At 37.9% G+C, this 18,376-nt stretch overlaps 1 long non-coding RNA gene across 1 annotated transcript in view; it reads right to left on the reverse strand.

Annotated features, from left to right (window-relative positions):
* Nucleotides 1-2,199: 2,199 nt before the first annotated feature.
* Nucleotides 2,200-18,376, reverse strand: part of LOC148911727 (uncharacterized) — a 38,891-nt gene continuing 22,714 nt past the window's right edge. Inside the window, exons 3-4 of the long non-coding RNA XR_016119508.1 lie at nucleotides 7,272-7,305; nucleotides 2,200-2,415 (exon numbers count right to left, since the gene is read on the reverse strand). This is a non-coding gene — a long non-coding RNA (uncharacterized LOC148911727). The remainder of the gene's footprint in view (nucleotides 2,416-7,271; nucleotides 7,306-18,376) is intronic.

Genomic DNA, 18,376 nt, shown 5'->3' on the forward strand with positions numbered 1-18,376 from the left:
AAGTCCTCTGTGGGGTAGGTGTAGGCTGCGCTTAGCGGAATGAGGTAATCGCCGTATACTGTTCTAGTATAGTTAGTTATGTCGGGTCAAGGGCATGCTTAAATTGTGTTTTTAGTTTGCGCCGTGCTCCGTGGTTGGTGGGGGGTGGGCTTGGTCCCCGCCCGAGGTGTCTCGGCGTGGAGTTACCCACTCGGGGGGTAGTCCCGAGAGGGGGGGGGCCCACCGCTTGGGGTATTTTCCAGGGACGCCGGGGCCTGGGTTCAGCAGCATGTTCACTGCTGACCAGTACTGTATACTACAGTAGTGAAGGCGTGCAGTCCTAACTAGTATCTGCTAGTAATATAATCATTTCAACAAATATCTAGGATTGATTGAGGTTTCTAAACACAGATCTCTTTTTCTTTTTCAACAGCTTGATGACGAGTATTGGTATGTGTCATCATTAGATTGTGATGATACTACATTGCATCAAGCTATTGCCAGCAGATGTATGACAGACAAGTAAGTTAAACTATTAGCTATGTTACAATATAAAAATGCATCCAAATTAGTTTTTTCTTTTGTATTCATATAAATAATACCAGCCAAAAGTCATGCTTTAGCATTTTGTAGTAGTAGTAGTAAAATGATGCCATCATGCAAACTGCCTATTTCAGTATTGCTTTAGCATTACAGTGCAACTACTGTAACAGGGGTCAATTACACCAGTAAGACAAGAGAACCAATTTAAAATCTTCAATAAAAACAATGCATTCCAACCTTTGGTATTCAAGCCAATCAGAAACCCAGACTGAACTAGATCATCATCATCATTTTCTCTATTGTTTACAGCTGCTTTCTGATTGGCTCAACTACCCAAAGTTGGAATGTATTGTTTTCTTCCTACAATTTGATTGGTTCTTGCTGTCTAGGTGGTCCCATTTATAGTAGTCACACTGTACTTTAAGGAGCCCTTTTGGCAAAGTAGAACACTGCATACTGGCTGTGTTGAAATAGTGTTTTAGTGACCACACATATTATGTGCTTGGATCTCTCCACTCAATAAAGTCCTTTTCATTAGTATTCAAGGAGTTGTTATATAATGCCATGTGTCTTATACATAAATAATACTAATGAGGATGACTTTATCAGAGAGATAAAGGTATATCCAAGTACATCAAATTCTCACAAAGGTCAATCTCATGTTGTATGATCACTAACAACCTGCAAAATGTCTTTCTCTAATACTCTGAAATTTGCATGCTAGAGAAATTAATTACTTAGCGTAATAAACACTCAGGTTTCTCAACACATCTCTGATTTTTTTCAACAGCTTGCCAGCCTCTCAACCAAGGATCATGTTGTCATGGTGATGATGCTGTCAAGTTCTGGCCATCAGATAGATGACAGACAAGTAAGTTTAGCAATTGGATATATCATGATTGATATCACTATGTCTCTCACATACTTGATGGAATATGTAAGATATAATGTAAGACTAGCAGTCAATAAATAATATTGTTATATACACCTACTTGCAAGAAGGTTGTCATACAAGAATAGAACATTAGTAATTTAGCGAGAAAGGAATACATTAAAGAAAAAGTTCAGCTTCAGTGATCTTCCTATCCCACTAAATCATTAATGCTCTATTTTCGTATGACGTTCTTGCAAGTAGGTGTACCAACTGTAAAAGTCCATTTCTCTTGTACTCTGATTGGGTGAGAGGGTATCATGTGAACAAGTTTCAATGTTTCCCCACAATGGCTCACAATTGCACAATTGGCAACAATATATAGCTGCTTTGCATTCTTTGGCACTTGGTATATAACAAAACACTACTTATTGTGATGTTCCAAAAACCATCCATCCCCCCTCCCCCACTAAGCAATTTCGAATTTCTGAGGGGAGAAGGGTCGATTAAAGGACAAAATTTTTCAAAAATGTAATGGAAAAACTTGGAATTTCTAGGGAATGGAAGGCCTATAAAAAAACCTGCTTGGAGGGAGGAAGGATAATTTTTGGAACTACACATTCACTAGAACCTCCAGAAAGCAGTGTGTTTTATGGTCTCAGTCAATAAGTGGTAAATAAATAACACCCAGAGAAAAACCCTTGAATCACAGGAGAGAAACAATAAGCAATTCTACTCAATACATACCAGTAAGCAACACCAAGTCCAGGAATCAAACCTGCACTGCCTTGGTGAGAGGAGAGCATTCTGACTGATAGGGCTCCCATGCTTACACCCATTCAAGCATATGACTTTTGCCATTTGATCCTATCTGATGTGCATCAATGGAAACAGGCAACAGAATATTGACAATTTCTTTTTGTTTTTCTTTTCTAGCTTCACCAAATCTGTCATATTCAGTTATACCAAGCTGCAAAGCCTTGTAAGATGATGCAGCACCATCAAGGGCAAGTCAATCAGTACTGATGACAGGAATCATTCACCAAGGATATCAATACGAGTAACATGGTTTAGAGATTGAAATCTTCCAGGAATATAAAGAAAAATGAGTTAATCTAGCATTTTTCAGAAATAACAAAAAAAAAAAAAAGAATTCCAAAACATTTTACTTCCTAGGCCTAGGAGAATAGTATACCTTGTGTAAACATCTTAAAGCAAACACAACCCAAAAAGACAACCATTTCAAAGAAGAATTTTGTAGAATTTCAAAAAGTTGGAAGATGAATTTAAAAGAATTTCAGGGTTTTTCCCTAGGCCTAGGAGTAAAAAACTAGCATTAGTTAAGATGTGACAAGAAAAACTAGCAGAAAAAGGAAAAATGTTTTTGGCTAGAGGACTGGTAACATGCAGGGCTCAAAAATTACACAAATGTTTGTGCAGGACAAGTAAATTTTGAATGTAAAATTTCTGTTGACATATTATTCTGAAAATCGTACATGATTTTTTTTCTTTTCCTCGCACTCAGAATGTTGGGATTGCATATTGCCTGTTATTTTGAGTCCTGTAGATAAGTTAATTTCACAAAAAATGTAGGAATTTTCTGTCCATGATTTACGATTGAAACCATCTTCATTCAAAACTCTTTTGTGCACACTGCAATGACAGTAAAGATTCAAAAAAATAAGTTTGTTTCATTCAAAAACTACAAGTTCAAATATAATTCAGCAAAAATAGCAAGATAATTTTTGAATGGAAAAATGCTTTCAAGGCTGTTTAAGATAAAGATAAATTTATTGAACCCATTGAAAATGAAGTCATAAGAGACCTCAAACACATCACATCTTATCACCTATCAATAATCCAACATGAAAAAATACTTTTGATTGCCAGTTCTCTAGCCTCAGATATTAGATATAGGAGAGTATTTCAGGTTATCCAGTGCTTGACACCAACACTAGTCTTTGCTGTGGGCTAGTGACAATAAGGACACTCTAGTCCTGACTATAGGGTAGTGGGTTTTTAAGGGTTATGAAGGGAAAGTATTCCATTGTCCAGGAAATATTTTCTGAGCTCATAGATTACTCTGCTGAACTACTAGATTTATAGACTTACTAGCCCATTGCCTTGTATCTGCAAAAGTGAGTGTCAAGCACTGTTATCTTAATCAAAACATTTTTCAACTAGTCAAGGGTTCTCAGTATAATAACAAATTAAATTTCAAGCAATTTTCTGTTTTGGCCAGTTTTAATTTTTTTTTTTAAATTTCAAACAAATTAAGATTGGATGCTAGTTTTAATAAATATTTTTGTTCAAAATCTACTGGGAACCCTTCACTAGTTAGAAACACTCTCCTATATCTAATATTATCATCATTTATTATTTGTACCAGAAAAATGAAATACACTTGATACCTCCCACGAGGTCCTACCAGCACCAAACAAAGCTGCTCCAACAGGCCAGGAAACCACAAAAGGCGGTACAACATTGCTGCTCTTGGCAGAGTCTAACATTGAGGCTATGATCAGATGATTGCTCTGGCGGTGAAGGTTGTAGGTAAGGATACCAGGTGATGGCTCTCTGCAGATTTCATGGGGGTACGCTGATGGTATGGATGCCAGTACACTGTGCAGGTTAGTGTGAGTAAGAGCAGAGATAATCATATCTCACTATTCATGGGTGTGTACAGCAGTGATAACTTTAGGGGCGGTGTGCTCAATAGACTTGCATAAGACACCATTCAGACTTTCATACAAGTAGATTATCAACCTGGGAAGACTAGAAGTTGAATCATTTCTAGGTGACCTAATCTTGAGTTCAATGATGTTCGGCTAGACTGATATACAAGGTTCTATCGTAGGATTGTAATTTAATTAGTTTTTTCATCAGCAAAAAAAGACCTCAGTTTCATATTAAAAAATAACAACAATAATAATAATAAACTCTTTATTTACTGAGGGTAGCACTAAATAGCAATATGCTAACAAACCTGTGGCCCTCTAACAATAAAAAATCTCTTATCAAAACCAAAAAAGTATATAAACTAAAAAGAAATAAATGAAAAATGTCATACCCTGAGTTCAGCAAAGTGGGCTTAGCCAGGAATTTCCGAAGGGCAAGGCCCCAAATTTAATAAGCTGCCATTTTATTTGAGCCCCCAAAATGCTGAACCAAATGGGAAAAAATAGAAAATTATGGTATCAATTCTAAAAAAAGCTACCATTTTGTTGCAGTAGAACCAAGAAAGTACATGAAAAATGTGAAAAACTCTTATTGCTCAAAAGTTACAGTGACCACCACCTGGAAAAAAAAACTATTTACATATTATAAAAGCAAATATATCTCATTAATTTATGACATGAAACTGAGGTCTTGATAATTTCTTTGAACAATATTAAAAATATTATTGGCAAATGATGCTGTATTTATGAGATCAACTCAATTCCAAACTATTCGAAAAGGTTTGTAAGTTAAACAACAAAGTCAAAAAATATATGACATAGAGCAACTACAGTAAATGTTTGATTTGACGGGATTTGATATAATCAAAGCTTCTAGTGATTTGAAGCTTATGACATTATTTTGTGATGCAAAATTTGCAGACTTTTGAATTAAATTTCCCACAATTATTTTTGGCATAATCTGTTTGAAAATGGATCATTATATTACAATATTTACCAATTTAATATATTACTGATTGACTGAAGTTTGGTATAAAATCAGCTGTGCAGAATCATGGAGTATAATACGCCAAAAGTGCAAACAAATCAATGATTACAAACAAGGCATATGTGAAATGAAAAATCAATAAATAGAAGACAAGGTGAGCCATCAGAGAATGGCATTGAAACACCATACCTCACAATCAAGAAACAATATTACAATTGAATGGAATTAAACTATTAATACAAGTAAAACCAAGAGTTGTTTTACCATGAATGATTATGTTCAAAGCACTTGTATTATATGCACAAGCTGTACAAATCCAAAGAGTCTCATTTGATCCAAAATCAACAACTATGGTATATATTATGCTTATATATACTTTTAATTTGGCAAAGTCAATTATCATACATGTAGTTGCTCACGATTCAATTCAAAATTACGAAGAAACATTTAAATTTTATTTTTTCATTCATTATGGCTTATTTACTTCTGCTAAGAAGTTTCTTGCTGGTGGAAAAACTCATCTTAGGAAACAAGATAAGACTAAAATCCTAATAATAAACTTGACTAAGACTCGGAATAAGACCAAGGCTTTACCAATCCTCCCCCATCATTTAATAAAATAAACTTTGATGTAAAGTTGATAGAGTGGATTTGTTATCAGCTGGAGTAACGGTTACTCACACATGTTGATGTTGCTGATCTGTTCATGTCTTGGTCCAAAAAAAAATGTGATCGTACAACTAAATCATGCATTGGGCTCCAAATACCAAATCCACTCTAGTTATTTCTAAACCAAAGTTTTCTAGGAAGAACTCCCTCAGCACTGATTTTCATAAAGTAACCTTCAAACTTGTTCTATTTTGTAATGACATCACCATGCAGTAAGCCTTACTCACACAGCAGGCATGTTGAATGGAACGATAGATTCCTCAACACGAAGCCTCACATTCAAGTTCTCAAAAATAAATTGATGTACGTCAAACCAAAGGTTTATAATGTCCTGAGAATAAGCATGACAGCTTTGTATGAATATAGGCCCATGAACCCTGCAAACACTGATTTCACATTAGGAAGAGAAAGATTGCACATTCAAGATTTTAAACTTAATTCGGAATTCTGGTTTTACCATAAAAAAATGTGATGTGATGTCATTATGATATATCAACATGATAATCCCTGTTCCCTTGAGATAAATATAGAAAAATAGGCTCAGCCCCCTAGCAGACTCTGATACATTAACACTTAATGGAATAAATTATAGACCCAGTCCCTTAGCAGATTCTGAATACATTAATACCTAATTGAATAAATTATAGACCCAGTCCCTTAGCAGATTCTGAATACATTAATACTTAATTGAATAAATTATAGACCCAGTCCCTTAGCAGACTCTGAATACATTAATACTTAATTGAATATATTATAGACCCAGTCCCTTAGCAGACTCTGAATACATTAATACTTAATTGAATAAATTATAGACCCAGTCCATGAGCAGACTCTGAATACATTATAGACCTTAGTCCTCTAGAGAAACATAAATTAATTGTTGAAGGGTACAGAGCCTAGCTTAGCTTTTCATATTAAATTACATAGTGGTAGTTTCCTTTTCGGGATAGACCAGCTCATTTTTCACAAGTTAGTAGCCTAGAAACTTCATGTTAGTCTTCGCAAACCAGGGTTGATAATCGCATACACTTTAAGGAAGTCTGAATACCGCCTAAAGTCTATTGATCACATCCTTCTAAGATATACATCACTGCTGTACAGTAAAACCTATGGGTAGTGAGGTGTGGTTGTCTTATAAGTCTCTTACTTGCACTGATCTTCACAGTACAAAGGCTGGCTTACCATCAAGGTACTCTCATGAGTCTGTAGGGAGTTCAGAGTCTGATATCCTTATCCACAGTGTTCACCATCAGAGCAAACACCTGGTTATGGTTTCATAAGATGGCTCTTGTCGGGACAGTAAGTACTGCGTGGTCCTGGTCTACCGGGGTAGTGACACTTGGTGCTGGTGGGATCTCGGGGAGGTATTTTTTTTACAAGTCCAAAAAGGGCGTGGAGAGGGTAAAGATGGAATTCATTAAAAAACACAGTAAAACCACTAAGTCCAAAGTGAAACTTTATTTTTTAAACACAACATGCACAATGAGACAATTTTAACAACTCCAGAAAGAAGGGGGAAATTTTCTAAGTCAAAACAACTTACCAAGTCAGTCATCATCTTCATTCTTCTTCTAAGACTGAAAAAAAGCAAGTGAAAAAAATTCAAACTCCAATTCTGCAGCCTTACCAAAAACTCCCAAGTCCCTTGGCTCCTCCTTGTCATCTGCCTGAAAATCACTAAGGTATACAAAAAATATCCATAATAAAATAAATATTGTCCCCTCCCCCCCCCCAAAAAGAGCAATCCCCTCCCCCCATCAAGCATACACCCCCTCCCCCCAATTGAAGTTTATCCCACCCCTCCCCATGGATGTTTATCCCCACCCCTCCCCAATGAAGTTGATCCCCACCCGTCCCTATATAATAAGTTCAACCCAGTTGTAATTGATCACAAAAATTTTATTTTTCAAAGTGCCATTCACTTTCAATTTTTCAAAAATGTAGTAATTTAGTAATAATCATATAATTTGAAGGTTACTACTATTTAAGTAGTTTTGTCAAACGTTTTTGAACTTAGCAGTAATGTGTTCGATTCTCATAAAATCTTTTTGTATCTTTGATTTTTCTCCCCCCCCAAAAAAAACAGTTTGGTCCTTTGCAGTTCAATGCATAGAAGAGTGATTTCACTTCAAGAAGTCTCTTAGAGGCAAACAAAGTATAACAGCAAATGTTTTGAAAGTTTTCGCAAGTCTTGTGTTACTGTCATGTTAGAATGAGGAAAATATAACACAAATGCCAAATGGCCCAAACAAATTTGAAGTAAAATCACTCTCCTTTTGGTCAATTACAACTGGGTTGAACTTTATCTCTCAAAATCAATGATGGACAACAGACAATGTAAGTGTGTTGTGTTGGTGTGGAGCTTGTGATCATTTGTTTGAGGCATGCTAGCAAAGCTTGACTAACCCTATTGCTGTAGGCAAAGACGCTACAGAATTTTCACAATTTATTGGACTCAGGAGAAATTGTATCAGCTTTTATCTAGTTTGCAAAATATTAAAATTGCAATCAATGAAGTCCTTCATTAGGAGCAGCATACTACAGTGTAAAAGTATGCAGTACTTTCAAATCAACAGCAAACTATTTTCATTCTTGTTCATAGGAGTATTGCTCTTTTTCTGCAGTGTACATATAACATGGTTGCAGTCATACTGAGATACACTCAGTATAATTTTCCTCTAATTCAATCTGAAAATTAACTTTGCTTGGGTATTTGTAGAGTGCAAACAAAAAAAAGCATGTAAATTTATCAGCAAATTAATTGTCATTAACAAGCAAAATTCCTTTCTGTGAACTTTGAAGTAATTTTACTTTGACCAAAATTTATAGAGAAAATTGTTTGAAAATTGAAAGAAAAATGTTATTTATTAGTGTTTGCCCTCTACCAAGGATTTGCAGCATGCCTCAAACGAATGTAATGTGTGGTATGTGTAGTTTCACCCCTCCCCCCTTGCGTCAATATTTTTATTTCTCAATAGTGACAGTGAACGTATTGAATAGTGTGGGCGGGGAGGGGGGAGGGTAGAGAATTTGCTGGTATGTCTCAATCACTCATTATCATGCAATCAATCAATAAAATAATGTACAACATAAAAACAACCTGAACAGGAGATGAATAACAACTTGCATTAACTAATTATGCCTTTTTTATTAGAGCAAAGGCATTTAACCCGTGAAATAAAATATACTAGTCAACGTGTAATAGTCAAAAAGACACAAAAGAAAACAATGGAATTAGGGTCTACTAAAGCGTATCATTCTAACATCTATTTCACGGGTTTAATGACTTCACTCTATGCAATGTTTTTATAATTGCACTCTTCTTGATACAAGATTGTTGAAGAGAAATGAAGTACATGTAGATTTGAAATCTTTTTCTCTCTCATTTTTTGTCCACCTCTAAACATGTTTGTAAGTTCAATTAGTTTGCTGCAGTCAATCTTCAAGCTTATTTATAAGTCAAGTTTATTATGATTTGATCATTAAAAACTTGCAGTGAATGACCAGCTGAGCCTGTGACCTATCGCAGCATTGTTCATGATCCTCATGATAAACATTTTTTGCAGTAGTTGGTGTTGTGACAAACAGAGACAGTGACTAAAGGAGTAAAATTAATGACAGCCCATACTAAAGGTTTAAACATCTTTTACATCACATTCAATGCCAACAATCCCATGACATGACCCCACACTAAAGGTTGATGTATCTTTAACATACCACTTAATGCCGACACCACCATTAAATGGACCCATACTAAAGATTAGATATTTTTAACATGACACTTGATGCCGACACCCCCATTACATGAGCCCAATCTATCAGGGACAGATCTAGGTGTGCCAAAAGGGGTGACTAGTCAACCCCCTCTTGCTCAAATTTAACAGTATATCGTTAGTAACACTCATGCCCCTTTTCCTCTCTTTCCTCATAAAACCTTTGTAATAGTTACCCCCCCTTCTAGAATACCTGGATCTACCCCTAATCATAGGTTAATTCATCTCCCACAGCCGAGACACGCATTACATTAACATGAGCTATTTTTATAGACCCAACTACAACTTTCTGTTTTCAAGTCTCTCAAGCACACCACATCTTCAGTATAAATCATTATCATTATCACTGCTTACTCAACAGGAGGTACTCTAATCTATTAATGAAACCTGACATTCTATGATGACAACATAACAGGTGTGAAAAAAAGCCAGATTCTTAGCTATATAGGTGGCATGATGAAAGCACTATATTATGCCTCACCCTAACCCTAATGGAAAACAAAATGAAAATTCTCAAAAGTTTTATTAGAAAAAAAGTGCTAAGTTTTTAGCATCACTTCTGAATTGGTTGAAAAACATTCAGTTAAATGAGAAAACAAACTACTCTTTCTATAAGACTGATTTTCATGTACACTAGGCAAGACCTTCTAATAAGCACAATGTCAATGTATCTACAAATGCACAAATTCATCAAATCAGGTGAAATGCAAGTGATAGTGTGCTGTTAAGTGGAAGTGAAATATGCAAGTTCAATCAAAAATCAGTCAGATGATCTACCTTAACAGTACAGTGCTCACAGCTTCTTAGAAAACAGAATAAATAAAAATGCAAAGCATTTTTGGTATTCTTTAGGTGTCTTTAACTTGTGTCTTTAAATAAATGTCTCATAAGACTATTTAACAAGTATTCAAATATTGAAGTGAATATCGGGGAATGATAACCAAAACAAAGTTGAGGTCATTATTCTCAATAATCACTGAGCCTGAGGTGAATAATTATTTTAGTATAAATACACGGGTGATTCTTTCAAAAAAAGGAAAAAAAGAAGAAAAAAACACATTTGAAATTAGGAACAGCAACAATGGCTGGCCACCATTTTGGATTATAGCTGGAGGTGATTATCGTGTGATAATCTGAGTTTCTCGACTAACTACCTGTGTATTTATACTATATTTTGATAGTTACCAAAGTCTTCGAAAAATAAATGATGTGAATTAACAGTATATCAAAGAGTGGCTCTGCCCCCAACACATTCAAATTGGAGGCCAGTAGAGGTTAGTTTTTGGCGAGGGAGAAAAACCGGAGAACCCGGAGAAAAACCCTCAAGGCACAGAAGAGAACCAACAAGCAACTCTACTCACATATGAAGCTGGGTCCAGGAATTCAAACAGCTTTTTGTTAATAACAATGAACACTAAGGATTTCTGAAGGAAATTGTTAGCTTAAACAAAAAACACTAGTGGATTCTAGACATTATTGACATCATTAAAACACATTTATTAACAGCTCTGTCAGTATGCCAACCTCATATTAACGGCTGCAGTATCATTAATTCATGCTATAATAATAATAATAATAATAATAACTTTATTACTGTCTCTATATCTTCTAGCCGGGCACAAGTGCTCTACTAATCGGGGAGACATGCTGTGTTTTATTCAATCAACCAACATCCAATACCCAACAGTGAATAAAACGAAAAAGTAGTCACTGAAAACATTTAAAGTGCTTATAAGCCTTTACACAATATTTTCTGAATCTATTCTTTAAAGTGAATAGTTGATTGTGAAAATAATTCGTCCTTTCAACGTCGGATCTTTGAGATATGAAGGTTTATATTTCCAATATGTTAATGACTATGACGTAACAAAGGATTTGAGTTATTTTGTGGCAATTTTTAATATCGAACGCTAGACATTTTTTGAAAACAAATTTGTAAGAACCTTTACGTGAGTCACGAGTAAAAGGGGGATGCTTTTAAAATGCTGTATTCCAGAACGAGTGCAGTGCTGTATATTAAATGATCCCTTATGTTACATCATAGTCATTAACATATTGGGAATATAAACTTTCGTATCTCAAAGACCCGACATTCAAATGACGAAATATTTTCACAATTAACTATCCACTATCTAAAGAATCAATTCTGAAAATATTGTGCAAAGTCTTATAAGCAATTTAACAACAATCAGAGGCACAAGGAAGCCCCTGGGTGTTTAATGACTGACATCAAAACAAACATATTACAGGTAAGCAACAAGTAATAGAAGATAAACATCAAATGTACAACATATAAATAGCACCTGAAAACAGCTGCAACATTACAGCATTGGCCCTGCACTTCTTGCCAATTATTGAAAGAATTCATAGTTACCACTTCTTGTGACAGTGTGGAAAAATCCTCCTGAACCCTTGGGTATTGTATGCATCTGCAAATATCACCCTAGGATGTCACATAGGACAATATTCTTGTGTCAAAGATAAATGTATTTGCACCAAGACTACTGCCATGATTATGCGACCTGAATTAGAATTTAGAATTGATTTCTGGAGGGAGAAAAACTGGCGAACCCAGAGAAAAGCCCTTGAAGCACAGAAGAGAACCAACCAACAAATCTACTCACAAATGATGGGTCTAAGGATAACATTCCAGTTACAAATCTAAAGCAGCCATGAAAAAAATTGAATGCAATATTTTTGTCATAATATAGTAATGTGGCTGGCCCATTTTCAGCCAGTAAGATGGTTTCATTATCTGGGGCAGCAACTAATATATCAAAAAGAAAACCAAGGCTTTACTGCAGGGTTCCACAATTATATAATTATGTTATAGCATACTTTGTTTAAAGGTTACTGAACCATCTGTGGTTGGTGTTCAACTCTGATATAGAAGAATACTGCCAGACTACTTTACAGTCAGATATCTGAGAATCATTTATAGCTAACTTTCTCAAAGATATCTAAATCCAAACTGTTTAGGTTTATCATATAGATATCGGAATATTAAGGTTTCATTAAAATCACTGGATACCATCACATTCAGTTTCGTAAGTTAACACAGTACTTGACAAAATAATGAAACATAAAAAGAAAAATGTTACAATGAAAACATTGAAGCTTGTAGGAGTCTATAATACATGTTGTAGTATGCTTTGTTTAAAGATTATCAACCCATCTGTGGTTGGTACTCATCTCTGATATACTAATACCTGTCTACAGTGAAATACTTACCTCTGGTGTACTTCTAGATTCAATCAATACAGGATACAGGTGAGTAACTGGTTTAAGATATGTTACAACACTGATAACTACAGAATCTAATAGAAACTGTTGTATAGACATTGTAAGGTCTATTCTGGTTGATCAACATTTGAAAGGTACATACTTTTCAGTAGCAGTAGTAGGTAGGTATAATGCATTACAAGAGTAGCTGAACTGAGATCAATATTGCCTTACTCTCAATAGCAATTAGGTTTTCATCATTGGCAAATTCATAATCTAAGACATTTATGTTGAATTAAGTATAAATTAAATAAATACGTTAATAATATTTTAATACTTTGCTTAAACAAAGATTATAAAATCATAAACAAGTTATTGTTTAATTTGAGTTTAACTAAATTTGATATGTCGCTCAGATTGTACTGTGCATTAAGTTAGAAGTAAAAGAGAATGTTAAATATTCTTTTTTTTTTTTCAAAATAGAAAATATTTTAATTTGTAAACTGTTTTGCCATTTCAGCAAATAAAAACCATTTTACATATTGTAAAAGAGGGCTTTTCAATTAGAAATCCCTATCCTTCCAGCATGCAAGTTCTCTCTTGTTTCTCTTTGTTAACTCAATATTTATGCTCATCTTGGGTTGTCTTTCCCTTTTCTGTTCCAACACACTATCACTTGAGGTTTCCTCCATTAGGTTGTCTGGATTTACATCATTTTCATCCTCCTTTCATCTTGAAAAGAAAGCACTTCTTCAATAGCTAAGCTTGCAATCATAATTTCACTCACTGTTTTCATGCTTTATTATCCTTTGGATGTCTGGAACCAATGCATTATGTGACAGAGTCAAAAGACACTATTTCGGACAGTAATTATTTAGTCATAAATCTAAATTTTTAATTAGGAATGCCTCGTGTACACATAGGAATGTAATTCTTTAGTTAACTGTTTGCGTGGAAAATGCGTAAGCAAGAAATAATTTCCGTACGTAATTACATTACAGTGAGTCATGCCTAGGTTTGGCGCTTGTTTACGTAAGTTCGTGTTTGGGACATCCTGTTTGCGCCTAGGGCGTGCAACATTGCATAGGATGTGTAAGGTCTTAAGAATGCAGGTTTTTCCATAAAAATAGGCCCAAACTAAGCTTAAATCAGTGTAGTAAAAGTTCTTGAAGACGTTGCACATATCAAGACAAGGAATTCTCTACGATGTAAAGGTATGAATCTTTGAAGCCTTTTACACTTTTACCTAGGATAGATTTAGGACAAATCTATGTTAATATCGTTAACTAGTCGTTATATTTTATAGCTTAGATTATTTATATATTTGTTAAGCATTCGTTTCATGTTGTTGTAATGCTAGTCGCATTAGCGCGTAATTTAGTACAAAGTTATTCACGCAGTAGTAATTTAGTAATCACGCTGAGTGTATCTTGTCTTTTAAACCCTTTAAAACGTTTACTATAGGATCGCTACCGCCTTACTCGCTTGTTTAACCTTTTTACTACGATAAATAGCCTTAACTGCGGGATAAAAGACCTTTTCTTTCCAACCTTTAATTTGTTCGCTACTTAAACTCTACACTCAAGGTCATTGTTGCGACCGCGTGTTCAGTAAACCGTGTAATTCTTAGTTGGTCATAAACAAAGGTTAAAATACTTACCTAAAGCCATAGTTAACCTCTAGTCAATTTTTCCTATTGCTTTTTCCATTGGTTTAGTTCATTTTAAACGGTTTACCGACTTGTACATTAAACTTTGCAACCTAGTAATTTTCACTCGCGTATTGTAAACACTGCTAATCAGTATGCAATATTCAAATTACCTGTGACGTAATTTACGTATTTCCGTTTCTAGTTATATCTAGCAAAACTGTATTTTATTCATAACTTTTTAGCTATTTAGATAAGCTACAAATTTATTTTATCTCATTGTAAATATTTTTCTTGTTTTCATTAGAGATATCCTGTAATCTCGTTCCCGTTTTTTTTTCATGTATTGTAAAGTTGTGTGAATTTTTCAATGAATTCTTTTGTCAAAACCACTTGCAATCTGATTCATAGCTGAGCGCCTTGCCGCCGGTTACATTTTTGGTGTCAGAAGTGGGATTGCAAGAAAGTTGACATTAGTAGTTACTGATTATTTACCAACGGGAACGAGATTGAAATCATGGCGGAAGAAGCTGTGGCTGCACTCACAGAGCAATTGGCTGCACTCAAGGCACAGCTGGATGGCATGCAGGCTGAAGGAGGACCCCCTGCCCAACCTGTTCCTGCACCAGTGGTACAAGTGACAGTGCCAAGGGAGAAGAAGCTGAGAAAGTATGCTGGTGGCAGAGACGACAAAGTGCTTGAAGACTGGATAGCGGATGCACAGAGGTCTGTGGCTGCCCAGAAGTTAACTGGTCAAGAGGCGGTGGATTTCCTGTACCATAGCTTAGAAGGTGCGGCTCGAGATGAAGTTCGACTAAGGCCTGTGGATGACTGGACAGACCCGGATGGCTTCTTCAGGATTCTAAGAGACGTCTTCGGGGAGAAGCTCACCAAGACCCAGCTTCTCCAGAGGTTTTTCGCCAGAAAACAAGGTGACAGGGAGCCCATCCAGGACTTTGCCCATGCCCTGATGTCAATGGCGGAGCACATAACCAGAGTACACGTAGGAGCCCTGGAAAACAAGGACCAGAACCTCAGAGACACATTCGTTGAGAACTTGCATGACAACCTGTTGCGCAGGGATCTCAAGCGCTATATCAGAGAACATCCCGAGAAGACCTTCAACGAGGTGAGGCAAGAGGCCTATCGTAGCTCGGAAGACACAGATAGAGGAGCACATCGCCATGCAGCAGCCAAGGAGGTGTTGGTGGAGAGCAACCAAGTAAATGCCATCCAAGAGCTTACAGCAGGACAGAAGGCCCTGGTGGAGAGGCTCATGCAGCAACAAAAATTGCTGGATGAGCAGCAGAAGCTGCTAACCCAACTTACCATGAAGTTCGCGAGCCCATCACCACCACGAGGTCCCCCACGTGGTCCGAGGAGATGTTACAACTGCCACGAGCTTGGACATCTTCGGCCGAACTGCCCAAAGCCCCTGAAAGACAAGGCACCAGCAGCCACTACAGTCATGCAGAGGAGGGTACCTGGCCTACTGGGAACCAACGTTCTTGGGCAGGTGCCCCAATACCAACAGATCCTGCAAGATGAAGAGAAGAAGAGTAAACGTAAAACTGGGTTCGTGAAAGTAGCCGGCTCAGACAAAGTCTGGGTCCCTGCTTTCACAGAATCTGATATCTTGGTCACAGGCCCATCATGGGGCACTGATGCTGTGATCGAACCCCTTGGTGTACCAGTAGAAGGAAACCTCACCGTGGCCAGTACTCTCGTGGATACTACCAAGACGTGTTACTATGTCAGAGTTGCCAACCAGACGGCAAAGGACATATGGCTAAAGCCGAGGACGCGGATTGGAATTGTGCGAGAGGGAGAGATGGTCAAGATAGGAGAGCAGTTGGAGTTCCTACACGAGAATAACATGGTGACAGTGTGCTGTAACCTTAGTGCTGACCCTCAGATGCCACCCCAACGGGAAGCTGTGGGCAAAGTACGTTGGCAAAGGATACAGACACCCCCTCACGGGATTACCCTGGAACATTTCCCCGGAACGGAACTTCAGAGGGAGAAAGCTCTCCAGATGTTCGAAAGAAATGAAGAGGTGTTCGCTTCATGTAAGGAGGACCTTGGCTGTACAAAGACAACATATCATCGCATCTACACAGACGATGATGTGCCTGTCACAGAGCGTTACAGAAGGATTCCTCCAAACCAATACCAGGAGGTGCAACAGCATCTACAAGACTTGCTAGAAAAAGGAGTGATATGTCCAAGTGAGAGTAACTATGCCTCCCCAATAGTGCTTGTACGAAAGAAGTCTGGAGCCTTGAGGATGTGCGTCGACTACCGGAAGCTGAACCAGAAAACCAAGCGTGATCAGTACCCCCTACCAAGGATAGAGGAATCACTGGAGGCACTGCGTGGCGCAAAGTACTTTTCCACCATAGATCTGGCATCAGCCTACAATCAAGTTGAAGTCCATCCTGATGATCAGCACAAGACTGCGTTCACAACGCCCATGGGTTTGTTTCAGTACACTCGGATGCCGTTTGGACTACAGAATGCCCCAGCGACCTTCCAAAGGTTGATGCAAGGAGTCTTCCGAGAGGACATACTTCGCACCCTGATGGTCTACCTGGACGACATCATAGTCTTCTCATCCACCATTGAAGAACATCTTGAGCGGTTGGAAACGGTATTCAGTAAGCTGAAGCATCATGGATTAAAGGTTGAACCAACCAAGTGTCAACTCTTCAGAGATCGGGTGTCCTACCTGGGGCACGTGGTCTCTGCTGACGGTGTCGAGACAGACCCTGAAAAGACAAAGACAGTTAATGAGTGGCCAGTCCCCCAGACAGTGCGCGATCTGCGATCATTCCTTGGTTTCGCGTCTTACTACAGAAGATTTGTCCCCAAGTTCGCTCAAGTGGCAGGTCCGCTGCACAAGTTAGTTGCTGAGCTCAGGAGCGGAGGAAGTAACAAGACCACCCGGAAGCAGATTGGCGTACTGTGGACAGAAGAGTGCCAAAAGAGCTTCAACAAGTTAAAGAATCTACTAACCTCAGCACCAGTGCTGGCCTACCCGGACTACACCAAGCCCTTCATCCTAGAGACGGACGCGTCCAACGAAGGATTGGGAGCCGTGCTGTCCCAAGAACAGGACGGAAGAGTCAAAGTGATCGCTTATGCCAGCCGAGGCCTGAGAGGTGGAGAGCGAAACATGGAGAACTACTCATCAAGGAAGCTGGAACTACTAGCCTTGAAGTGGGCTGTATGTGAGAAGTTCAGGGAGTACCTGCTGGGATCGAAGTTTGTCGTCTACACAGACAACAACCCGCTGACATACCTACAGTCAAAGAGTAAGCTGAAAGCTGTGGAGCAGAGGTGGGCTGCAGAATTAGCAAACTTCAACTTCACGATCAAGTACCGCCCTGGACGTCACAATCAGAATGCAGATGCTCTAAGTCGCATCAACCGAGATGAAGAACCAACCACAGTTGAAGTAAGAAGCACCCTAGCCTACTCTACCAATACTACAGACCTACCAGAAGAGGTACGTCAACATTTGATGGTATCAGCAGCGTTCATAAGCAACACAGAGACAAGTGCGCTGGAGGAGCAAGCAACCTCATTCCCAACCACACCTCTCACAGAGATCCAACGACTACAGCAGGAGGACCCATGCATCAGTCGTCTCCTCCACTACCGAAACCTTGGACGTCGGCCAAGTAAAAGGCAAAGCCAACAAGAGACAAGGGATACAAGGAAGTTGCTTAGTCACTGGAACAGGATTGAGGAAAGCCATGGAGTTCTCTACCGCCGTACAGGAGTCAGACAGGGAAGTGAGCTTCGGTTACTGCTACTCCCCACATCAATGAAATCACAAGTACTGAAGGGTGCGCACGATCAATGTGGACATCAAGGACAAGACAGGACAGAACAGCTCTTGAGGAAAAGATGTTGGTGGCCCGGTATGCAAGGAGATGTGAAGCAATGGATCTCAAATTGTGAAAGATGTGTCATTGCCAAAGGATCCTACCTTCCAGTCAA

Source organism: Actinia tenebrosa, unplaced genomic scaffold (assembly GCF_029948245.1).
Source record: "Actinia tenebrosa isolate PJP-AT-01 unplaced genomic scaffold, QUT_ActTen_1.0 PGA_scaffold13__45_contigs__length_12533684, whole genome shotgun sequence".
Taxonomy (NCBI): domain Eukaryota; kingdom Metazoa; phylum Cnidaria; class Anthozoa; order Actiniaria; family Actiniidae; genus Actinia; species Actinia tenebrosa.